This window comes from Rutidosis leptorrhynchoides, chromosome 1 (assembly GCF_046630445.1).
Source record: "Rutidosis leptorrhynchoides isolate AG116_Rl617_1_P2 chromosome 1, CSIRO_AGI_Rlap_v1, whole genome shotgun sequence".
Taxonomy (NCBI): Eukaryota; Viridiplantae; Streptophyta; class Magnoliopsida; order Asterales; family Asteraceae; genus Rutidosis; species Rutidosis leptorrhynchoides.
In genome coordinates, this window is record NC_092333.1 from 201,253,646 (window position 1) to 201,281,448 (window position 27,803).

The window sequence follows — 27,803 nt, forward strand, 5'->3', positions numbered from 1 at the left end:
ATGAATTATTGGACTGTTAACTGTGGACTATCGACCGTGGACTACCAACATTGGACAATTAAAATGAATTAAAATATTGATTATAACATATGAAACTAAACAATTCTTCAAGTTTGCCACTTGATTTCATCTTAAACCTCATTTGTATCTTGACGATTACAATCAGCGTTCAAACTTTTCATGATTGTTGAAAACACCTCAATCGAGAGGATTAATCAACCGCACTTCATCTACGGAAGAAAAGATTGATGCATATAGTTAAGCACCTGAAAACACTCGGAACCTGAGTAAAACGTTTAACACGTATCTATGCTAGCTCCTTTAACGTTGTTATTACCGAAAATAACTTTGCAATTCCTTTCCAAAGTAGCCAAATTTGTCACAGCTCTAACAAATCAACTTCGACTTTTATTCAGATTAGTCTTATTATAACCTCGATATATAAGTTTGCTTGTCGTTATCGTTACCGGAGAACCGTTTATATTCCACCACATCAGCAGTAAATTTACCTGCAACTTCATTACTCACTGTCTTAAGTCCCTCTGAAGAACCATTATATTGTTCATTAAAACATTACCATATACTCATCCACATCTTATAACGAGAATTACCATACCAACTACCAGAAATCATCAATCATCAATTTCGAATCTCACAGCATTTTCACTTCAACAGTTATATATCTATATATAACGTATATCTTCTGGACTGATGAATTTCAATTCGGAATCTATGAATTCCTGAAAAGCACTTTAGCTTACGAATCAGATCTCCGAGTTCTGAAAAAGCTGATGAAGCAGCAAAAACTGAAGACTGTTTAAACAGTCAAAAGTTTGATAATAAAGAGCGACATACTGGAAAAAGCTCAAAAGTTTTGATATTGAAAAATGGATTGAGCAAACCATGAAGGAGATTCTGAACAAATCACAAGGACTAAACTTGTACCTAAAGAATCCTGATGATTCTGTTTCTGACAAAATCTTTAGCAAATACCTTACTCCTTAATCGCTCTAAATCATCGTGAATGAATTTCTTCATTACAATTTGATTATGAAATTCTAAGATATCATCGTATTCTTCTTTATTAATATCATCAAAATTTCTGAAGATATCTTCATAAATATTCTTGTCCGATATTAATTATCTCTCCACTCTATCTGTGTTATATCATAAAAGAAACTATTTTAGTTTCTAAAATTCTGAAAAATTCGAATTTGAATTCTGAATGATTTTGAAGTAGTGTTGGAAATTGATGCATGAGTTGGTATAATATAATGACACTTGATCAACGTGATTATATTACAGTAAGTCATGCTGAGTTTTTAAATGGAATGTGATGATTCACAGACCTTACCATCATCATGTGCCATGTTAAACGACTTTTTCATTCTACTTAATCTCTAAGCATATCAAGGAAATATTTCCTTTGATATTTCTGTTCTTCTGTAATTCCAACAAATTGCTAATAAATCGTGCTATTATATTTTCTTTCTGATTAGAAGATTTTTTTTAAATTTCTTAAATTCCAGAATTCCACCATGACTACGTCGAAAGTTAAGACGAATCTTTAATCTCCTCATTCACTCTTTTGTGACAGATTCACTCTTACTCTTTGAGTAATCGAATTGTTTATCCATGTCACTCAATGATGATAAACTCTATTACCAACTCATATTCGTCATGAAAACATTTTTATTGTTAACCATGACAACCTCACTCAAATTTCGGGACGAAATTTCTTTAACGGGTAGGTACTGTAGTGACCCGGAAAATTTTGAATAATTTTGAACCAAACTCTCGATACGATTTAATATCTTTGACAAGATAAGCAAAGTCTATTAATCTGTATCTCAAAATTTTTGAACTGTTTCATATATTCAATTGACATTCAACTGTTCTCGATGATTCACGAACAACTAATTGTAAATAGATACATGTATATATATATATATATATATATATATATATATATATATATATATATATATATATATATATATATATATATATATATATATATATAATTTGAAATATTATTTGAAATAATATATGATTTAATTGTTGAAAATAAATATGTAATGAATGTATGTAAATGAAAGCTATTATTAATTGTAACGATGTAATGAAAGCTATTATTAAATGTATATATATATATATATATATATATATATATATATATATATATATATATATATATAAATGTATGTAAATATTTCTTGTAAATATATATATATATATATATATATATATATATATATATATATATATATATATATATATATATATATATAAATGTATGTAAATATTTCTTGTAAATATATATAATTATATTAAAAATATATAATATATTTATTTTAGTAGTTAAAACTTGCTATTTAAAACTGTTTGCATATAGAAAGAGAATATATTAAAAATAACTGATTTCGAGCCTAATTAGTAAACGTCAGTGAGACTCGGTTGACGTTTCGTTAGTTTTAATATAGATATAATACTTGTACATGAAAGATTAAGATAAAAGTTGAACTGTAAATTGATTACGAAGATTTTAGGTTTGTTAGAAATATTTTTAGATTTTTAAGTTTAAATATTAATACTCCGTACATATGAATTAGAACAGAAAAAAATAATAATCGGACCTTTTTGATCATGTTTCAAACAGTTAATGAGTGAAATAATTAAATATATTTAATCTAAAAGTTTGAGATTTTTAGGAACATTTTTATACGCTAACTGTTTAGCAATGGACACGATATAGCCATCCAGGATAAACTGTTGGTTGAGTAAAACAAGTTTGAGGCTGCTCACTGTTTCTTTCTTTTTCATTCCACACGTTTAGTTTAATTATTGTACTATTTTTTAATTATTATTATTATTATATTATATGTTATAATAAGAACCTAATTCTATATATATAGATATATATGTACGTGTGTATGCAATTGAAACCACCATCTCTTGCTTTATGATCAAAGACTATTCTCGTTAACATATCTATCAACACCATTCTTGCTCGATCAAACCATCGACGACCACCATTTGATGTTTGCAACCACCATCATCGAATTCTTTCACCACCCTCAACTATCATCTTCAACCTTCAAAACAACCACCACCACCACTTTCTTTTTCGATTCATGGCTACCCTAATCACAACCACAATAACCTAAACCCACCACCATCCTTCTCCACCCTTCACTGCCATCACCAAGAATCACCCCCACCGTGAGACCACCATAAACAACCATCATCAAAACACCCATATCTCTTTTCTCTCTCTCTATTGTCTCTTTTGTTTTGACTGAGAACCTTCCATGACATCACCACCACTTGAATCACTCGCCACCTTGGAACCACCATTTTCAAATGAAGCACCACCATCATCCACCTATTCCAAACCCATTTAAACCGTCACTGTTTCTGTTTGAAACCATCGAAACTTCACCATCATTACAAACCCACCACCAACTCGTCACCTATACTACTAGCTGCGATCTTCTTTTTATCTCTATTTTGTTTTGTTGCAGCTCGATCTAAACGACCACTTGCAGCCCCTGCTATTGTTTTGGATAACTAACACCTATCTATAAACATAAGTAACTACTACAGTTATTCGAAGAAGAAGAAAGAGATGACGAAACAGTGTAAATATGGAGGTAATTATGATGAACAATAACAAAGATGATGATATTGTTGTTGTTATTACTGCTACTGCATATATTTTTTTTGATCAATTATAATTCTTAAACCACCACAAAACCCCATTGTTGTTGATTCATTCCTGTTTCCTATTATATTTCCTTGTCAACTTTAAACCACAACTAACCTATCATGGGGAACAAATAGGGTATCCTAGATTACATGTGGGGTTCCAATTCACTATATCTCCTTTTTTTTTGTTATGGCCGCTGTTATTGTATCAAACTGAACGGATCTTTTAATTTCATCCACTTGGGCTGTACACTTGTAGTTGGGCTGTGACTTCATCTTTCCTTATTAGGCCAAAAGTTTCCAATTTGTTTGATGAGCCGTGACTTGTTCTTCTTGTTGGGCCAGGACTGAATTATTTCTCTGTTGAAAAGATTAGGTAATATAAGGCTTTACGTACCTGTTTTCAATTCTATTCCCAGTGCTATTATCAATAATGATATATGGATGAGGCAATATTGGAGATGATAATCGATGTTGTGTGATGATATAACAATAACAATTACGAAAAAGTAGATTGATGATTAGTGATGGAATGGTGATACTAATGATACCGTAGGATGATGAATTAATGATAGATATAGATAGATATCGATGATGATAGATGATGATGATGTATTATGATGATAATAATGTAGATGAAAAGATGATACGTAAATTAGAATCATAGTGATGAATGAAGAAGAAACCGATAGATTTATAGGTTATATATAATTATTTCGTGCTAGTAAAACAGAAATGGAGAATCAGAGGGATGGTTCAGCGTGCTGTGATGATGAACAATATGTCCTGAGTTCGATACTAGACCCAATCGACTGCATATATTTTTTTTTGCAATAAAAACTTGGGCTTATAAAATTGCTAGCTGGGCAGAGTTATAATTATGTTGCTGTTGGGCTTGTGAAACTGGTTGGACCAAAAGAATGATTGGGTCAATTTTATTAAGAAAAAGGAGACGGAAACAGTTAATTACGATATATATATATATATATATATATATATATATATATATATATATATATATATATATATATATATATATATATATATATATATATATATATATATATATATATATATATATATATATATATATATATATATATATATATATATATATATATATATATATATATATATATATATATATATATAAAGTTAGGGTACAACAGAAATATAGGGACGGAGCATTGGTAAGGGGTGTTGATGGGTGGGAGGGAGGTCGTGGGTTCGAGCCTGGGCAAGGGTGTTTATTCTTTTTAAAGCTCCTTTCATTAAGGTATAGTACTTCTATTATTTTTATTTTTATTATTATTATTATTAGAATTATTATTATTTTTATCGTTATTATTTTTATTATCATTTCTAACACTATTATTATTATTTTTATCATTATCATTATTAGTATTATTAATATATCAAATAAAGATTTTCTATATAAAAATATATTATTTACATAAAACATAACTATATTAATATGTTTGTAATAAATAGTAATTACCTATTAATGAAACGTACAAGTTACTAAAATAACAATTAATAATGATACGTAAATTTGTTCGATTACAATGTGTTAATACATATAATTGATATAGGTTCGTGAATCCGAGGCAAACCTTGCATTGTTCAGTTCCGTCGTATGCATATTTTTACTACAAAATATCGTATTGTGAGTTTCATTACTACCTTTTTAAATGCTTTTGTAATATATATTTTTGGGACTGAGAATACATGCGCTTTTATAACTGTTTTACAAAATAGACACAAGTAATTGATACTACATTATATGGTTGAATGGATCGAAGCCGAATATGCCCCTTTTTAGCTTGGTAGCCTAAGAATTTGGGAATAGACCCTCAAATTGACGCGAATCCTAAAGATAGATCTATCGGGCCCAACAAGCCCCATTCTGGAATTTGGAATGCTTTAGTACTTCGTAATTATCATGTCCGATGGGTGTCCCGGAATGATGGGGATATTCTATATGCATTATGTTAATGTCGGTTACCAGGTGTTCAATCCATATGAATGTTTATTTTTATCTCTATGCATGGGACGTATATTTATGAGAAATGGAAATGGAAATCTTGTGGTCTATTAAAATGATGGAAATGAATGATTATGATAGACTAATGAACTCACCAACCTTTTGGTTGACACTTGAAAGCATGTTTATTCTCAGGTATGAAAGAAATCTTCCGCTGTGCATTTGCTCATTTTAGAGATATTACTTGGAGTGATTCATGACATATTTCAAAAGACATTGCATTCAAGTCGTTGAGTTTAACTAGATTATTATTAAGTCATTGATAGTTTGGATATATTATGAAATGGTATGCATGTCTGTCAACATTGATGAAATGAAAGTTTGTCTTTCAAAAACGAATGCAATGTTTGTAAAATGTATCATATAGAGGTCAAGTACCTCGCAATGTAATCATATGTTATTGTATTCGTCCTTATGGATTAGGACGTGTCGCTTCAGAATAAACATGCTAAAGCGTCAACACAAAGGTTGGTGAGTTCATAGGTTTTTGTACAACGTAAAAAATATACAAAAGTTTCATAGTTTCAAACAGTTTGAAATAGTTTAAAACAGTAACACAAATATTAAATTTTCGAGTCCTTAAATTGTTTGATAGTAAAACAGGTAACAAGATTTCAACTTCATAAACAGTTTAGAAGTAATATGATTTCATTTCAAGTACGAAAATAAGATCGTAGTTGGTAACATATCAAGTTTGTAAACAGTTCCACGGTTTATAAGATTTTCACAGTTATCAATTTCATAAACGGTTTCCATGCAGTTTCAAAGTGTATATGTTTCATAAGCACTCAGTAATAACGACTAACACCACATGTAGTATCCTACATGATTTCCTTTACCGTATGTTGGACTATACACTATGCCAAATGTATGTGTCGAAGTAACTAGCACCACAGTTAAAGTAGGGTGAGATTGTCAAACCTAACAGATCTGCTATAGTGATTCGCGCTTAGAAGTCACTGTAATTTATTCTACCGAGTTAAGGGCTTTTTAGAATAAAACTCACATGTAACAAACTTCAAAATGCATAAAGTGTTATTTAATAATAAGAATATGTTATAAAACAAACTTTATAGATAAAGCGCATTAAAACAGTAGGCATGTATTCTCACCCCAAAAATAGTTATAAAACATGTAAAAAAGGGCTATGAAAGTCACTTGTAATGAACTTTATAAAATAATAAAGTATATTAATACAAAAATCATGTATTAAAATATTAAGCATTTATTCTTAACCCAAAACAATTATAAAATGAGAGAAAGGGGGCTACGAACTCACTATTGATGCAACGCGGTGCGAAGCTTGGAAAGTGCGGTATTAAACGTTTCGCGGTGATCCGGGATCGAGCCCTAATGAATATTATGAGGTCAAAGGTCATACTATTTAATATAGTATTTAGGTTAGGTCTAATATTAGTTCTCAAGTGATCTTACTTGTCCATTTCAATTCTCAGTTTCAAAATGTTATATAGTTCATAGTTTAAGTGTTGACACTTTTGACCAGTTTTACCATCACTTTAGCCTATGTGTTTCTATCAATCTAGACATCCAATTAAGGTGAGATTACCACCTCTGGAAAGGTTATTGAGTCTAGTTTCCAACCATGCAAGGTTAGCTTCTAGATTTGAAATAGAAGTTGGTCAAAAGTTCATCCTCTTACAGGTGTGCAAAACTGTCCAGATTTACACTATAAGTTTCCATGCAAGCTTAAAAATAGAAAACTACTTTTGTTTGACTTAGGATTTTTACAGAGAGTTTAGGACATATAAAAGTACTCTTTTTTAAAAGGAATCACCTCTAGGTCTTTATCAACCTAGTTTTTAGAGATGAGGTTTTAGACCAAAATCCGACTACAACAAAACCTTGTGTCAACTTGTTAGGACTATTTCTCAATGATTACTCAATGGATTTTGGTGTTTCAACTTGCCATGTCTTCCTTTTTATGTCTAGTTTCCAAATCAAAAGCCTATATTTCCAGATCTATCTTATAATTTGATTTGATTTTTGCATGATCTTTTGAATCTTGGTCAGATTGCTTCAAATCTGGACTTTGAGTCACAAAATAAAAATGAAAAATGACGTTTTCATTGAAATAATTCATGAAAACTTTACTGGAAGTCATAAACATATATATTAACATCATACTAAAAGATGAGTTCATGAGACCAAGTATAAGTTGGGTTTTAAGTCATGAACTTCAAGTAGAAAATTTGGACAATTTCAAGATAAAACTGTTCTATGTGTTTTAACCATTTTAGTTCTTAGTTTAGGTTCATTTTAAGTCATTGGACATGTAGGAAACTTAAGATTACTTATCTAATGTAGTGACCCGAACTTTTCCATGTTTATATATATATTAAATGAAATTGTTATTTACATGATTAAGTGTTTCCAATATGTTAAGCAATCAAACTTGTTAAGACTTGATTAATTGAAATAGATTTCATATAGACAATTGACCACCCAAGTTGACCGGTGATTCACGAATGTTAAAACTTGTAAAAACTATACGATGACATATATATGGTTATATATATAGTTAACATGATTTTATTATAAGTATGTATCTCATTAGGTATTTTAACAATGAGTTATATACATAAAAATGAGACTATTAATTTAAGAAACTCGAAAACGATATATATAACGATTATCGTTATAACAACGTCTTACTAGGTACATATGAATCATATTAAGATATTGATACACTTGGTTAATTATGTTAAATGATAAGTAAATATATTATTAAGTGTATTAACAATGAAATACATATGTAAAAATAAGACTACTAACTTAATGATTTCGAAACGAGACATATATGTAACGATTATCGTTGTAACGACATTTAACTGTATATATATCATACTAAGATATATTATATATCATAATATCATGATAATATAACAATTTAACATCTCATTTGTTATAATAAACAATGGGTTAACAACATTCAACAAGATCGTTAACCTAAAGGTTTCAAAACAACATTTACATGTAACGACTAACGATGACTTAACGACTCAGTTAAAATGTATATACATGTAGTGTTTTAATATGTACTCATACAATTTTTAAAGACTTCAAGACACTTATTAAAATACTTTTACTTAACAAAAATGCTTACAATTACATCCTCGTTCAGTTTCATCAACAATTCTACTCGTATGCACCCGTATTCGTACTCGTACAATACACAGCTTTTAGATGTATGTACTATTGGTATATACACTCCAATGATCAGCTCTTAGCAGACCATGTGAGTCACCTAACACATGTGGGAACCATCATTTGGCAACTAGCATGAAATATCTCATAAAATTACAAAAATATGTGTAATCGTTCATGACTTATTTACATGAAAACAAAATTACATATCCTTTATATCTAATACATACACCAACGACCAAAAACACCTACAAAAACTTTCATTCTTCAATTTTCTTCATATAATTGATCTCTCTCAAGTTCTATCTTCAAGTTCTAAGTGTTCTTCATAAATTCCAAAAGTTCTAGTTTCATAAAATCAAGAATACTTCCAAGATTGCAAGTTTACTTCCAAGTTTTCTAAATCCATTCCAAGTAATCATCCAAGATCAAGAAACCTTTGTTACTTACAGTAGGTTATATTTCTAATACAAGGTAATAATCATATTCAAACTTTAATTCAATTTCTATAACTATAACAATCTTATTTCGAGTGGAAATCTTACTTGAAATTGTTTTCGTGTCGTGATTCTGCTTCAAGAACTTTCAAGCCATCCAAGGATCATTTGAAGCTAGATCTATTCATTTCCAGTAGGTTTATCCAAGGAACTTGAAGTAGTAATGATGTTCATAACATCGTTCGATTCATACATATAAAGCTATCTTATTCGAAGGTTTAAATTTGTAATCACTAGAACATAGTTTAGTTAATTCTAAACTTGTTCGCAAATAAAAGTTAATCCTTCTAACTTGACTTTTAAAATCAACTAAACACATGTTCTATATCTATATGATATGCTAACTTAATGATTTAAAATCTGGAAACACGAAAAACACCGTAAAACCGGATTTACGCCGTCGTAGTAACACCGCGGGCTGTTTTGGGTTAGTTAATTAAAAACTATGATAAACTTTGATTTAAAAGGTTTTATTCTGGGAAAATGATTTTTATTATGAACATGAAACTATATCCAAAAATTATGGTTAAACTCAAAGTGGAAGTATGTTTTCTAAAATGGTCATCTAGACGTCGTTCTTTCGACTGAAATGACTACCTTTACAAAAATGACTTGTAACTTATTTTTCCGACTATAAACCTATACTTTTTCTATTTAGATTCATAAAATAGAGTTCAATATGAAACCATAGCAATTTGATTCACTCAAAACGGATTTAAAATGAAGAAGTTATGGGTAAAACAAGATTGGATAATTTTTCTCATTTTAGCTACGTGAAAATTGGTAACAAATCTATTTCAACCATAACTTAATCAACTTGTATTGTATATTATGTAATCTTGAGATACCATAGACACGTATACAATGTTTCGACCTATCATGTCGACACATCTATATATATTTCGGAACAACCATAGACACTCTATATGTGAATGTTGGAGTTAGCTATACAGGGTTGAGGTTGATTCCAAAATATATATAGTTTGAGTTGTGATCAATACTGAGATACGTATACACTGGGTCATGGATTGATTCAAGATAATATTTATTGATTTATTTCTGTACATCTAACTGTGGACAACTAGTTGTAGGTTACTAACGAGGACAGCTGACTTAATAAACTTAAAACATCAAAATATATTAAAAGTGTTGTAAATATATTTTGAACATACTTTGATATATATGTATATATTGTTATAGGTTCGTGAATCAACCAGTATCCAAGTCTTACTTCCCGACGAAGTAAAAATCTGTGAAAGTGAGTTATAGTCCCACTTTTAAAATCTAATATTTTTGGGATGAGAATACATGCAAGTTTTATAAATGATTTACAAAATAGACACAAGTACGTGAAACTACATTCTATGGTTGAATTATCGAAATCGAATATGCCCCTTTTTATTAAGTCTGGTAATCTAAGAATTAGGGAACATACACCCTAATTGACGCGAATCCTAAAGATAGATCTATTGGGCCTAACAAACCCCATCCAAAGTACCGGATGCTTTAGTACTTCGAAATTTATATCATATCCGAAGGGTGAAATGTCCCGTTCTTATTGATTAAAAACGTTCCATATTAATTGATTTCGTTGCGAGGTTTTGACCTCTATATGAGACGTTTTTCAAAGATTGCATTCATTTTAAAACAAACCATAACCTTTATTTCATCAATAAAGATTTAAAAAGCTTTACGTAGATTATCAAATAATGATAATCTAAAATATCCTGTTTACATACAACCATTACATAATGGTTTACAATACAAATATGTTACAACAAAATAAGTTTCTTGAATGCAGTTTTTACACAATATCATACAAGCATGGACTCCAAATCTCGTCCTTATTTAAGTATGCGACAGCGGAAGCTCTTAATAATCACCTGAGAATAAACATGCTTAAAACGTCAACAAAAATGTTGGTGAGTTATAGGTTTAACCTATATATATCAAATCATAATAATAGACCAGAAGATTTCATATTTCAATACACATCCCATACATAGAGATAAAAATCATTCATATGGTGAACACCTGGTAACCGACATTAACAAGATGCATATATATAAGAATATCCCCATCATTCCGGGACACCCTTCGGATATGATATAAATTTCGAAGTACTAAAGCATCCGGTACTTTGGATGGGGTTTGTTAGGCCCAATAGATCTATCTTTAGGATTCGCGTCAATTAGGGTGTCTGTTCCCTAATTCTTAGATTACCAGACTTAATAAAAAGGGGCATATTCGATTTCGATAATTCAACCATAGAATGTAGTTTCATGTACTTGTGTCTATTTTGTAAATCATTTATAAAACCTGCATGTATTCTCATCCCAAAAATATTAGATTTTAAAAGTGGGACTATAACTCACTTTCATAGATTTTTTACTTCGTCGGGAAGTAAGACTTGGCCACTGGTTGATTCACGAACCTATAACAATATATACATATATATCAAAGTATGTTCAAAATATATTTACAACACTTTTAATATATTTTGATGTTTTAAGTTTATTAAGTCAGCTGTCCTCGTTAGTAACCTACAACTAGTTGTCCACAGTTAGATGTACAGAAATAAATCGATAAATATTATCTTGATTCAATCCACGACCCAGTGTATACGTATCTCAGTATTGATCACAACTCAAACTATATATATTTTGGAATCAACCTCAACCCTGTATAGCTAACTCCAACATTCACATATAGAGTGTCTATGGTTGTTCCGAAATATATATAGATGTGTCGACATGATAGGTCGAAACATTGTATACGTGTCTATGGTATCTCAAGATTACATAATATACAATACAAGTTGATTAAGTTATGGTTGGAATAGATTTGTTACCAATTTTCACGTAGCTAAAATGAGAAAAATTATCCAATCTTGTTTTACCCCTAACTTCTTCATTTTAAATCCGTTTTGAGTGAATCAAATTGCTATGGTTTCATATTGAACTCTATTTTATGAATCTAAACATAAAAAGTTTTGGTTTATAGTCGGAAAAATAAGTTACAAGTCGTTTTTGTAAAGGTAGTCATTTCAGTCGAAAGAACGACGTCTAGATGACCATTTTAGAAAACATACTTCCACTTTGAGTTTAACCATAATTTTTGGATATAGTTTCATGTTCATAATAAAAATCATTTTCTAAGAATAACAACTTTTAAATCAAAGTTTATCATAGTTTTTAATTAACTAACCCAAAACAGCCCGCGGTGTTACTACGACGGCGTAAATCCGGTTTTACGGTGTTTTTCGTGTTTCCAGGTTTTAAATCATTAAGTTAGCATATCATATAGATATAGAACATGTGTTTAGTTGATTTTAAAAGTTAAGTTAGAAGGATTAACTTTTGTTTGCGAACAAGTTTAGAATTAACTAAACTATGTTCTAGTGATTACAAGTTTAAACCTTCGAATAAGATAGCTTTATATGTATGAATCAAATGATGTTATGAACATCATTACTACCTTAAGTTCTTTGGATAAACCTACTGGAAAAGAGCAAAATGGATCTAGCTTCAACGGATCCTTGGATGGCTCGAAGTTCTTGAAGCAGAATCATGACACGAAAACAAGTTCAAGTAAGATCATCACTTGAAATAAGATTGTTATAGTTATAGAAATTGAACCAAAGTTTGAATATGATTATTACCTTGTATTTTAATGATAACCTACTGTAAGAAACAAAGATTTCTTGAGGTTGAATGATCACCTTACAAGATTGAAAGTGAGCTAGCAAACTTGAAAGTATTCTTGATTTTATGTAACTAGAACTTGTAGAATTTATGAAGAACACTTAGAACTTGAAGATAGAACTTGAGAGAGATCAATTAGATGAAGAAAATTGAAGAATGAAAGTGTTTGTAGGTGTTTTTGGTCGTTGGTGTATGGATTAGATATAAAGGATATGTAATTTTGTTTTCATGTAAATAAGTCATGAATGATTACTCATATTTTTGTAATTTTATGAGATATTTCATGCTAGTTGCCAAATGATGGTTCCCACATGTGTTAGGTGACTCACATGGGCTACTAAGAGCTGATCATTGGAGTGTATATACCAATAGTACATGCATCTAAAAGCTGTGTATTGTACGAGTACGAATACGGGTGCATACGAGTAGAATTGTTGATGAAACTGAACGAGGATGTAATTGTAAGCATTTTCATTAAGTAGAAGTATTTTAATAAGTGTATTGAAGTCTTTAAAAAGTGTATAAATACATATTAAAACACTACATGTATATACATTTTAACTGAGTCGTTAAGTCATCGTTAGTCGTTACATGTAAGTGCTGTTTTGAAACCTTTAGGTTAACGATCTTGTTAAATGTTGTTAACCCAATGTTTATAATATCAAATGAGATTTTAAAGTATTATATTATCATGATATTATCATATATGAATATCTCTTAATATGATATATATACATTAAATGTCTTTACAACGATAATCGTTACATATATGTCTCGTTTAAAAATCATTAAGTTAGTAGTCTTGTTTTTACATATGTAGTTCATTGTTAATATATTTAATGATATGTTTACTTATCATAGTATCATGTTAACTATATATATATATCCATATATATGTCATCATATAGTTTTTACACGTTTTAACGTTCGTGAATCACCGGTCAACTTGGGTGGTCAATTGTCTATATGAAACATATTTCAATTAATCAAGTCTTAACAAGTTTGATTGATTAACATGTTGAAAACATTTAATCATGTAAATATCAATCTCAATTAATATATATAAACATGGAAAAGTTCGGGTCACTACAGTACCTACCGGTTAATTAAATTTCATCCCGAAATTTTAAGCTGTTGAAGGTGTTGACGAATCTTCTAGAAATAGATGCGGGTATTTCTTCTTCATCTGATCTTCACGCTCCCAGGTGAACTCGGGTCCTCTACGAGCATTCCATCGAACCTTAACAATTTGTATCTTGTTTTGCTTAAGTCTTTTAACCTCACGATCCATTATTTCGACGGGTTCTTCGATGAATTGGAGTTTTTTGTTGATTTGGATTTCATCTAACGGAATAGTGAGATCTTCTTTAGCAAAACATTTCTTCAAATTCGAGACGTGGAAAGTGTTATGTACAGCCGCGAGTTGTTGAGGTAACTCAAGTCGGTAAGCTACTGGTCCGACACGATCAATAATCTTGAATGGTCCAATATACCTTGGATTTAATTTCCCTCGTTTACCAAATCGAACAACGCCTTTCCAAGGTGCAACTTTAAGCATGACCATATCTCCAATTTCAAATTCTATATCTTTTCTTTTAATGTCAGCGTAGCTCTTTTGTCGACTTTGGGGGGTTTTCAACTGTTGTTGAATTTGGATGATTTTCTTGGTAGTTTCTTGTATTATCTCCGGACCCGTAATCTGTCTATCCCCCACTTCATTCCAACAAATCGGAGACCTGCACTTTCTACCATAAAGTGCCTCAAACGGCGCCATCTCAATACTAGAATGATAACTGTTGTTGTAGGAAAATTCTGCTAACGGTAGGTGTCGATCCCAACTGTTTTCGAAATCAATAACACATGCTTGTAGCATGTCTTCAAGCGTTTGTATCGTTCTTTCGCTTTGTCCATCAGTTTGTGGATGATAGGCAGTACTCATGTATAGACGAGTTCCTAATGCTTGCTGTAATGTCTGCCAGAATCTTGAAATAAATCTGCCATCCCTATCAGAGATAATAGAGATTGGTATTCCATGTCTGGAGACGACTTCCTTCAAATACAGTCGTGCTAACTTCTCCATCTTGTCATCTTCTATTATTGGCAGGAAGTGTGCTGATTTGGTGAGACGATCAACTATTACCCAAATAGTATCAAAACCACTTGCAGTCCTTGGCAATTTAGTGATGAAATCCATGGTAATGTTTTCCCATTTCCATTCCGGGATTTCAGGTTGTTGAAGTAGACCTGATGGTTTCTGATGCTCAGCTTTGACCTTAGAACACGTCAAACATTCTCCTACGTATTTAGCAACATCGGCTTTCATACTCGGCCACCAAAAATGTTTCTTAAGATCCTTGTACATCTTCCCCGTTCCAGGATGTATTGAGTATCTGGTTTTATGAGCTTCTCTAAGTACCATTTCTCTCATATCTCCAAATTTTGGTACCCAAATTCTTTCAGCCCTATACCGGGTCCCGTCTTCCCGAATATTAAGATGCTTCTCCGATCCTTTGGGTATTTCATCCTTTAAATTTCTCTCTTTTAAAACTCCTTGTTGCGCCTCCTTTATTTGAGTAGTAAGGTTATTGTGAATCATTATATTCATTGATTTTACTCGAATGGGTTCTCTGTCCTTTCTGCTCAAGGCGTCGGCTACCACATTTGCCTTCCCCGGGTGGTAACGAATCTCAAAGTCGTAATCATTCAACAATTCAATCCACCTACGCTGCCTCATATTCAGTTGTTTCTGATTAAATATGTGCTGAAGACTTTTGTGGTCGGTATATATAATACTTTTAACCCCATATAAGTAGTGCCTCCAAGTCTTTAATGCAAAAACAACCGCGCCTAATTCCAAATCATGCGTCGTATAATTTTGCTCGTGAATCTTCAATTGTCTAGACGCATAAGCAATCACCTTTGTTCATTGCATTAATACATAACCGAGACCTTGCTTTGATGCGTCACAATAAATCACAAAATCATCATTCCCTTCAGGCAATGACAATATAGGTGCCGTAGTTAGCTTTTTCTTCAATAACTGAAACGCTTTCTCTTGTTCATCCTTCCATTCAAATTTCTTCCCTTTATGCGTTAATGCAGTCAAGGGTTTTGCTATTCTGGAAAAGTCTTGGATGAACCTTCTGTAGTAACCAGCTAGTCCTAAAAACTGGCGTATGTGTTTCGGAGTTTTTGGGGTTTCCCACTTTTCAACAGTTTCTATCTTTGCCGGATCCACCTTAATACCTTTTTTGTTCACTATGTGACCGAGGAATTGAACTTCTTCCAACCAAAATGCACACTTTGAAAATTTAGCGTACAATTCTTCCTTCCTCAATACTTCTAACACCTCTCTCAAATGTTCACCGCGTTCTTGGTCATTCTTTGAGTAAATAAGTATGTCATCAATGAAAACAATGACAAAGTTGTCAAGGTATGGTCCACACACTCGGTTCATTAGGTCCATGAACACAGCTGGTGCATTAGTTAAACCAAACGGCATGACCATAAACTCATAATGACCGTAACGTGTTCTGAAAGCAGTCTTTGGAATATCATCTTCTTTCACCCGCATTTGATGATACCCGGAACGTAAGTCAATCTTTGAATAAACAGACGAGTCTTGTAGTTGATCAAATAAGTTGTCGATTCTCGGTAGTGGGTAGCGGTTCTTGATGGTAAGTTTGTTCAACTCTCGGTAGTCAATACACAACCTGAATGTACCATCTTTCTTCTTGACAAACAAAACAGGAGCTCCCCACGGTGATGTGCTTGGTCGAATGAAACCACGCTCTAAAAGTTCTTGTAATTGGCTTTGCAGTTCTTTCATCTCGCTGGGTGCGAGTCTGTAAGGAGCACGAGCTATTGGTGCAGCTCCTGGTACAAGATCTATTTGAAATTCAACGGATCGATGTGGGGGTAATCCCGGTAATTCTTTCGGAAATACATCGGGAAATTCTTTTGCAACGGGAACATCATTGATGCTCTTTTCTTCAGTTTGTACTTTCTCGACGTGTGCTAGAACAGTATAGCAACCTTTTCTTATTAGTTTTTGTGCCTTCAAATTACTAATAAGATGTAGCTTCGTGTTGCCCTTTTCTCCGTACACCATTAAGGGTTTTCCTTTTTCTCGTATAATGCGAATTGCATTTTTGTAACAAACGATCTCTGCTTTCACTTCTTTCAACCAGTCCATACCGATTATCACATCAAAACTCCCTAACTCTACCGGTATCAAATCAATCTTAAATGTTTCGCTAACCAGTTTAATTTCTCGATTCCGACATATATTATCTGCTGAAATTAATTTACCATTTGCTAATTCGAGTAAAAATTTACTATCCAAAGGCGTCAATGGACAACTTAATTTAGCACAAAAATCTCTACTCATATAGCTTCTATCCGCACCTGAATCAAATAAAACGTAAGCAGATTTATTGTCAATAAGAAACGTACCCGTAACAAGCTCCGGGTCTTCCTGTGCCTCTGCCGCATTAATATTGAAAACTCTTCCACGGCCTTGTCCATTCGTGTTCTCCTGGTTTGGGCAATTTCTAATAATGTGGCCTGGTTTTCCACATTTATAACAAACTACATTGGCATAACTTGCTCCGACACTACTTGCTCCGTCATTACTCGTTCCGACACCATTTGTTCCTTTCTTTCTATTAACCCCTGGTCCGTAGACCTCACACTTCACCGCGCTATGACCATTTCTTTTACACTTGTTGCAAAATTTGGTGCAGAACCCCGAGTGATACTTTTCACACCTTTGGCATAGCAGCTTCTGATTGTTGTTGTTGTTGCGGTTATTATTGTTGTTGGGATGATTGTTGTAGTTGCTGTTGTTGTTGTTGTTGTTGGGCCATTTGTTGTAGTTGCGATTGATGTTGCGATTGTTGGGATAATTGTTGCGATTATTGTTGTAATTGTTGTTGTTGTTGTATTGGTGATTCTTATCACCATTTTCCTCCCACTTTCTTTTGACTTCTTCACATTGGCCTCTTCAGCAGTCTGTTCTTTAATTCTTTCTTCAATCTGGTTCACTAGTTTGTGAGCCATTCTACATGCCTGTTGTATGGAGGCGGGCTCGTGTGAACTTATATCTTCTTGAATTCTTTCCGGTAATCCTTTCACAAACGCGTCGATCTTCTCTTCCTCATCTTCGAATGCTCCCGGACACAATAGGCACAATTCTGTGAATCGTCTTTCGTACGTGGTAATATCAAATCCTTGGGTTCGTTACCCTCTAAGTTCTGTCTTGAGCTTATTGACCTCGGTTCTGGGACGGTACTTCTCGTTCATCAAGTGCTTGAATGCTGACCACGGTAGTGCGTACGCATCGTCTTGTCCCACTTGCTCTAGATAGGTATTGCACCATGTTAACGCAGAACCTGTGAAGGTATGCGTAGCGTACTTCACTTTGTCCTCTTCAGTACACTTACTTATGGCAAACACCGATTCGACCTTCTCGGTCCACCGTTTCAATCCGATCGGTCCTTTGGTTCCATCAAATTCCAAAGGTTTGCAGGCAGTGAATTCTTTATAGGTGCATCCTACACGATTTCCTGTACTGCTAGATCCAAGGTTATTGTTGGTATGTAGCGCAGCCTGTACTGCGGCTATGTTTGAAGCTAGAAAAGTACGGAATTCCTCTTCATTTATATTCACGGTGTGTCGAGTAGTCGGTGCCATTTCCTTCAAAATAGTCAAATGGAACAAGTTAATCATACAGAATATTAAGAGTAGTTAATAGTATTTCGTAGCATAATATGAACTCATTTATAAAAGCTTTTTCTTCATATTAGCGTTTTATAAGTTTAAATTCGGGTAGTACCTACCCGTTAAGTTCATACTTAGTAGCTAATATACAATTCAACTACTACAATTCTATATGAAAAACTGATTATAATAATATTTCGCGTTCAAACTTTTACACAATATTTTACAAACTTACAATACCGCTTATTTTACATATAGCATGAAATATAGCACACAATAAATTTGATACAAGATGGTTGTGAAGATAATTCTAGCTAGTACACAAGTCGTTCAGCAAAGGCAATAAAGACACGTAATTCATACGTTCAGAAACAAGTCATGCATTCTGGTTTTACTAGGATTACTTCCCATCCTTGGTCTTGTGGAACATAATAGTTATGGCCGTTGATAAGACATCGTGTTGTAACGTCGTCAAAGGGACGAGGGTTACGTAATGTCCAACAGTCCCGTAACAATCTAAAAACCTCATTTCTTACCCCAATTACCGACTCCGTCACTTGTGGGAACGTTTTGTTTAATAGTTGTAGCCCGATGTTCTTGTTCTCACTTTGGTGAGAAGCGAACATTACTAATCCGTAAGCATAACATGCTTCTTTATGTTGCATGTTAGCCGCTTTTTCTAAATCACGAAGTCCAATATTCGGATATATTGAGTCAAAATAATTTCTTAACCCATTGCGTAAAATAGCATTTGGGTTCCCCGCAATATATGCGTCAAAGTAAACACATCGTAACTTATGGATTTCCCAATGTGATATCCCCCATCTTTCGAACGAAAGGCTTTTATAAACCAAGGCATTCTTGGAACGTTCTTCGAATGTCTTACAAACTGATCTCGCCTTAAATAGTTGTGCCGAAGAATTCTGACCGACTCTAGACAAGATTTCATCAATCATGTCTCCGGGTAGGTCTCTTAAAATATTGGGTTGTCTATCCATTTTATGTTTTTATACTGTAAAATAGACAAGAGTTAGATTCATAAAAAAAAATACTTATTAATACAAGCAATTTTTACATATATCATAAAGCATAAGCACACTATATTACATATATTACACCACACGAATACAACTATCTTATTCCGACTCGCTAGTTTCTTCTTCTTCGGTTTTGGTTCGTTTTGCCAAGTTTCTAGGGATATATGATGTTCCCCTAATACGAGCCGTCGTTTTCCACATTGATTTAGAAAAACTTGGTGGTTTAGAGGTTCCCGGGTCATTGTTACAACTTAAGGACTTCGGGGGTTGACGATACATATAAAGTTCATCGGGGTTGGAATTAGATTTCTCTATTTTTATGCCCTTTCCCTTATTAGTTTCTTTTGTCTTTTTAAATTCAGTTGGGGTAATTTCTATAACATCATCGGAATTCTCGTCGGAATCCGATTCATCGGAGAATTGGTAATCCTCCCAATATTTTGCTTCCTTGGCGAAAACACCATTGACCATAATTAACCTTGGTCGGTTGGTTGAGGATTTTCTTTTACTTAACCGTTTTATTATTTCCTCCACCGGTTCTATTTTTTCATCCGGTTCCGATTCTTCTTCCGGTTCCGATTCTTCTTCCGGTTCCGACTCTTCTTCCGGTTCCTCTTCGGGAACTTGTGAATCAGTCCACGAATCATTCCAATTTACATTTGACTCTTCATTATTATTAGGTGAGTCAATGGGACTTGTTCTAGAGGTAGACATCTATCACATAATATCAAACGCGTTAAGAGATTAATATATCACATAATATTCACATGTTAAAAATATATAGTTTCCAACAAAATTTGTTAAGCAATCATTTTTCAAGTAAACACGGTCGAAGTCCAGACTCACTAATGCATCCTAACAAACTCGATAAGACACACTAATGCAAAATTCTGGTTCTCTAAGACCAACGCTCGGATACCAACTGAAATGTCCCGTTCTTATTGATTAAAAACGTTCCATATTAATTGATTTCGTTGCGAGGTTTTGACCTCTATATGAGACGTTTTTCAAAGACTGCATTCATTTTAAAACAAACCATAACCTTTATTTCATCAATAAAGGTTTAAAAAGCTTTACGTAGATTATCAAATAATGATAATCTAAAATATCCTGTTTACATACGACCATTACATAATGGTTTACAATACAAATATGTTACAACAAAATAAGTTTCTTGAATGCAGTTTTTACACAATATCATACAAGCATGGACTCCAAATCTCGTCCTTATTTAAGTATGCGACAGCGGAAGCTCTTAATAATCACCTGAGAATAAACATGCTTAAAACGTCAACAAAAATGTTGGTGAGTTATAGGTTTAACCTATATATATCAAATCATAATAATAGACCAGAAGATTTCATATTTCAATACACATCCCATACATAGAGATAAAAATCATTCATATGGTGAACACCCTGGTAACCGACATTAACAAGATGCATATATATAAGAATATCCCCATCATTCCGGGACACCCTTCGGATATGATATAAATTTCGAAGTACTAAAGCATCCGGTACTTTGGATGGGGTTTGTTAGGCCCAATAGATCTATCTTTAGGATTCGCGTCAATTAGGGTGTCTGTTCCCTAATTCTTAGATTACCAGACTTAATAAAAAGGGGCATATTCGATTTCGATAATTCAACCATAGAATGTAGTTTCACGTACTTGTGTCTATTTTGTAAATCATTTATAAAACCTGCATGTATTCTCATCCCAAAAATATTAGATTTTAAAAGTGGGACTATAACTCACTTTCACAGATTTTTACTTCGTCGGGAAGTAAGACTTGGCCACTGGTTTATTCACGAACCTATAACAATATATACATATATATCAAAGTATGTTCAAAATCTATTTACAACACTTTTAATATATTTTGATGTTTTAAGTTTATTAAGTCAGCTGTCCTCGTTAGTAACCTACAACTAGTTGTCCACAGTTAGATGTACAGAAATAAATCGATAAATATTATCTTGAATCAATCCACGACCCAGTGTATACGTATCTCAGTATTGATCACAACTCAAACTATATATATTTTGGAATCAACCTCAACCCTGTATAGCTAACTCCAACATTCACATATAGAGTGTCTATGGTTGTTCCGAAATATATATAGATGTGTCGACATGATAGGTCAAAACATTGTATACGTGTCTATGGTATCTCAAGATTACATAATATACAATACAAGTTGATTAAGTTATGGTTGGAATAGATTTGTTACCAATTTTCACGTAGCTAAAATGAGAAAAATTATCCAATCTTGTTTTACCCATAACTTCTTCATTTTAAATCCGTTTTGAGTGAATCAAATTGCTATGGTTTCATATTGAACTCTATTTTATGAATCTAAACAGAAAAAGTATAGGTTTATAGTCGGAAAAATAAGTTACAAGTCGTTTTTGTAAAGGTAGTCATTTCAGTCGAAAGAACGACGTCTAGATGACCATTTTAGAAAACATACTTCCACTTTGAGTTTAACCATAATTTTTGGATATAGTTTCATGTTCATAATAAGAATTATTTTCTCATAATAACAACTTTTAAATCAAAGTTTATCATAGTTTTTAATTAACTAACCCAAAACAGCCCGCTGTGTTACTACGACGGCGTAAATCCGGTTTTACGGTGTTTTTCGTGTTTCCAGGTTTTAAATCATTAAGTTAGCATATCATATAGATATAGAACATGTGTTTAGTTGATTTTAAAAGTCAAGTTAGAAGGATTAACGTTTGTTTGCGAACAAGTTTAGAATTAACTAAACTATGTTCTAGTGATTACAAGTTTAAACCTTCGAATAAGATAGCTTTATATGTATGAATCGAATAATGTTATGAACATCATTACTACCTTAAGTTCCTTGGATAAACCTACTGGAAAAGAGAAAAATGGATCTAGCTTCAACGGATCCTCGGATGGCTCGAAGTTCTTGAAGCAGAATCATGACACGAAAACAAGTTCAAGTAAGATCATCACTTGAAATAAGATTGTTATAGTTATAGAAATTGAACCAAAGTTTGAATATGATTATTACCTTGTATTAGAATGATAACCTACTATAAGAAACAAAGATTTCTTGAGGTTGGATGATCACCTTACAAGATTGAAAGTGAGCTAGCAAACTTGAAAGTATTCTTGATTTTATGTAACTAGAACTTGTAGAATTTATGAAGAACACTTAGAACTTGAAGATAGAACTTGAGAGAGATCAATTAGATGAAGAAAATTGAAGAATGAAAGTGTTTGTAGGTGTTTTTGGTCGTTGGTGTATGGATTAGATATAAAGGATATGTAATTTTGTTTTCATGTAAATAAGTCATGAATGATTACTCATATTTTTGTAATTTTATGAGATATTTCATGCTAGTTGCCAAATGATGGTTCCCACATGTGTTAGGTGACTCACATGGGCTGCTAAGAGCTGCTCATTGGAGTGTATATACCAATAGTACATGCATCTAAAAGCTGTGTATTGTACGAGTACGAATACGGGTGCATACGAGTAGAATTGTTGATGAAACTGAACGAGGATGTAATTGTAAGCATTTTTATTAAGTAGAAGTATTTTTATAAGTGTATTTAAGTCTTTCAAAAGTGTATAAATACATATTAAAACACTACATGTATATACATTTTAACTGAGTCGTTAAGTCATCGTTAGTCGTTACATGTAAGTATTGTTTTGAAACCTTTAGGTTAACGATCTTGTTAAATGTTGTTAACCCAATGTTTATAATATCAAATGAGATTTTAAATTATTATATTATCATGATATTATCATGTATGAATATCTCTTAATATGATATATATACATTAAATGTCTTTACAACGATAATCGTTACATATATGTCTCGTTTAAAAATCATTAAGTTAGTAGTCTTGTTTTTACATATGTAGTTCATTGTTAATATATTTAATGATATGTTTACTTATCATAGTATCATGTTAACTATATATATCCATATATATGTCATCATATAGTTTTTACACGTTTTAACGTTCGTGAATCACCGGTCAACTTGGGTGGTCAATTGTCTATATGAAACATATTTCAATTAATCAAGTCTTAACAAGTTTGATTGCTTAACATGTTGGAAACATTTAATCATGTAAATATCAATCTCAATTAATATATATAAACATGGAAAAGTTCGGGTCACTACAAAGGGTGTCCCAGAATGATGGGGATATTCTTATATATATGCATCTTGTTAATGTCGGTTACCAGGTGTTCACCATATGAATGATTTTTATCTCTATGTATGAGATGTGTATTGAAATATGAAATCTTCTGGTCTATTGTTACGATTTGATATATATAGGTTAAACCTATAACTCACCAACATTTTTGTTGACGTTTAAAGCATGTTTATTCTCAGGTGAATACTAAGAGCTTCCGCTGTTGCATACTAAAATAAGGACAAGATTTGGAGTCCATGTTTGTATGATATTGTGTAAAAACTGCATTCAAGAAACTGATTTTGATGTAACATATTTGTATTGTAAACCATTATGTAATGGTCGTGTGTAAACATGATATTTTAGATTATCATTATTTGATAATCTACGTAAAGCTTTTTAAACCTTTATTTATGAAATAAAGGTTATGGTTTGTTTTAAAAATGAATGCAGTCTTTGAAAAACGTCTCATATAGAGGTCAAAACCTCGCAACGAAATCAATTAATATGGAACATTTTTAATCAATAAGAACGGGACATTTCAGTTGGTATCCGAGCGTTGGTCTTAGAGAACCAGAAAATTTGCATTAGTGTGTCTTATCGAGTTTGTTAGGATGCATTAGTGAGTCTGGACTTCGACCGTGTCTTCTTTAAAAATGATTGCTTAACATTTTTGTTGGAAACTATATATTATTAACATGTATATATGATGTGATATATTAATCTCTTAACATGTTTGATATTGTGTGATAGATGTCTACCTCTAGCACAAATCCCATTGACTCACCTAATAATAACGAAGAGTCGAATATATGTTGGACTGATTCACAAGTTCCTGAAGAGGAACCGGAAGAAGAATCAGAACCGGAAGAAGAATCAGAACCGGAAGAGGAGGAACCGGAGGAGGAAATAGAACCGGTGAGGGAAATAATAAAACGGTTAAGTAAAATAAAATCTTCAACCAACCGACCAAGTTTAATTATGGTCAATGGTGTTTCCGCCAAGGAAGCAAAATATTGGGAGGATTACCAATTCTCCGATGAATCGGATTTCGACGAGAATTCCAATGATGTTATAGAAATTACCCCAACTGAATTTAAAAAGGCAAAAGAAAATAATAAGGGAAAGGGCATAAAAATAGAGAAATCTAATTCCAACCCCGATGAACTTTATATGTATCGTCAACCCCCGAAGTCCGTAAGTTGTAACAATGACCCGGGAACCTCTAAACCACCAGGTTTTTCTAAACCGTTGTGGAAAATGACAGCTCGTATTAGGGGAACATCATATATCCCTAGAAACTTGGCAAAATGAACCAAAACCGAAGAAGAAGAAATGAGCGAGTCGGAATAAGATAGTTGTATTCGTGTGGTGTAATATATGTAATATAGTGTGCTTATGCTTTATGATATATGTAAAAATTGCTTGTATTAATAAGTATTTTTTAGGAATCTAACTCTTGTCTATTTTACAGTATAAAAACACAAAATGGATAGACAACCCAATATTTTAAGAGACCTACCCGGAGACATGATTGATGAAATCTTGTCTAGAGTCGGTCAGAATTCTTCGGCACAACTATTTACGGCAAAATCAGTTTGTAATACATTCGAAGAACGTTCCAAGAATGCCTTGGTTTATAAGAGGCTTTCGTTTGAAAGATGGGGGATATCACATTGGGAAATTCATAAGTTACGATGTGTGTACTTTGACGCATATATTGCGGGGAACCCAAATGCTATTTTACGCAACGGGTTAAGAAATTATTTTGACTCAATATATCCGAATATAGGACTTCGTGATTTAGAAAAAGCGGCTAACATGCAACATAAAGAAGCATGTTATGCTTACGGGTTAGTAATGTTCGCTTCTCACCAAAGTGAGAAAAAGAACATCGGGCTACAACTATTAAATAAAACGTTCCCACAAGTGACGGAGTCGGTAATTGGGGTAAGAAATGAGGTTTTTAGATTGTTACGGGACTGTTAGACATTACGTAACCCTCGTCCCTTTGATGACGTTACAACACGCTGTCTTATCAACGGTCCTAATGGTGATGTTCCACAAGACCAAGGATGGGAAGTAGTCCTAGTAAAACCAGAATGCATGACTTGTTTCTGGACGTATGAATTACGTGTCTTTATTGCCTTTGTTGAACGACTTGTGTACTAGCTAGAATTATCTTCACAACTATCTTGTATCAAAGTTATTGTGTGCTATATTTCATGTTTTATGTAAAATAAGTGGTATTGTAAGTTTGTAAAATATTGTATAAAAGTTTGAACGCGAAATATTATTATAATCAGTTTTTCATATAGAATTGTAGTAGTTGAATTGTATATTAGCTACTAAGTATGAACTTAACGGGTAGGTACTACCCGAATTTAAACTTATAAAACGCTAATATGAAGAAAAAGCTTTTATAAATGAGTTCATATTATGCTACGAAATACTATTAACTACTCTTAATATTCTGTATGATTAACTTGTTCCATTTGACTATTTTGAAGGAAATGGCACCGACTACTCTACACACCGTGAATATGAATGAAGAGGAATTCCGTACTTTTCTAGCTTCAAACATAGCCGCAGTACAGGCTGCGCTACATACCAACAATAACCTTGGATCTAGCAGTACAGGAAATCGTGTAGGATGCACCTACAAAGAATTCACTGCCTGCAAACCTTTGGAATTTGATGGAACCGAAGGACCGATCGGATTGAAACGGTAGACCGAGAAGGTCGAATCGGTGTTTTCCATAAGTAAGTGTACTGAAGAGGACAAAGTGAAGTACGCTACGCATACCTTCACAGGTTCTGTGTTAACATGGTGGAATACCTATCTAGAGCAAGTGGGACAAGATGATGCGTACGCACTACCGTGGTCAGCATTCAAGCACTTGATGAACGAGAAGTACCGTCCCAGAACCGAGGTCAATAAGCTCAAGACAGAACTTAGAGGGTTACGAACCCAAGGATTTGATATTACCACGTACGAAAGACGATTCACAGAATTGTGCCTATTGTGTCCGGGAGCATTCTAAGATGAGGAAGAGAAGATCGACGCGTTTGTGAAAGGATTACCGGAAAGAATCCAAGAAGATATAAGTTCACATGAGCCCGCCTCCATACAACAGGCATGTAGAATGGCTCACAAACTAGTGAACCTGATTAAAGAAAGAATTAAAGAACAGACGGCTGAAGAGGCCAATGTGAAGCAAGACAAAAGAAAGTGGGAGGAAAACGGTGATAAGAATCACCAATACAACAACAACAGCAATTACAACAATAATCGCAACAATTATCCCAACAATCGCAACATCAATCGCAACTACAACAAACGGCCCAACAACAACAACAACAACAACAACAACAACAACAACAACAACAACAACAACAACAACAACAACAACAGCAACTACAACAATCATCCCAACAACAATAATAACCGCAACAACAACAACAATCAGAAGCAGCTATGCCAAAGGTGTGAAAAGTATCACTCGGGGTTCTGTACCAAATGTTGCAACAAGTGTAAAAGAAATGGTCATAGCGCGGCAAAGTTTGAGGTCTACGGACCAGGGGTTAATAGAACGAAAGGAACAAATGGTGTCGGAACGAGTAATGGCGAAGCAAGTAGTGTCGGAGCAAGTTATGCCAATGTAGTTTGTTATAAATGTGGAAAACCGGGCCACATTATTAGAAATTGCCTTAACCAGGAGAACACGAATGGACAAG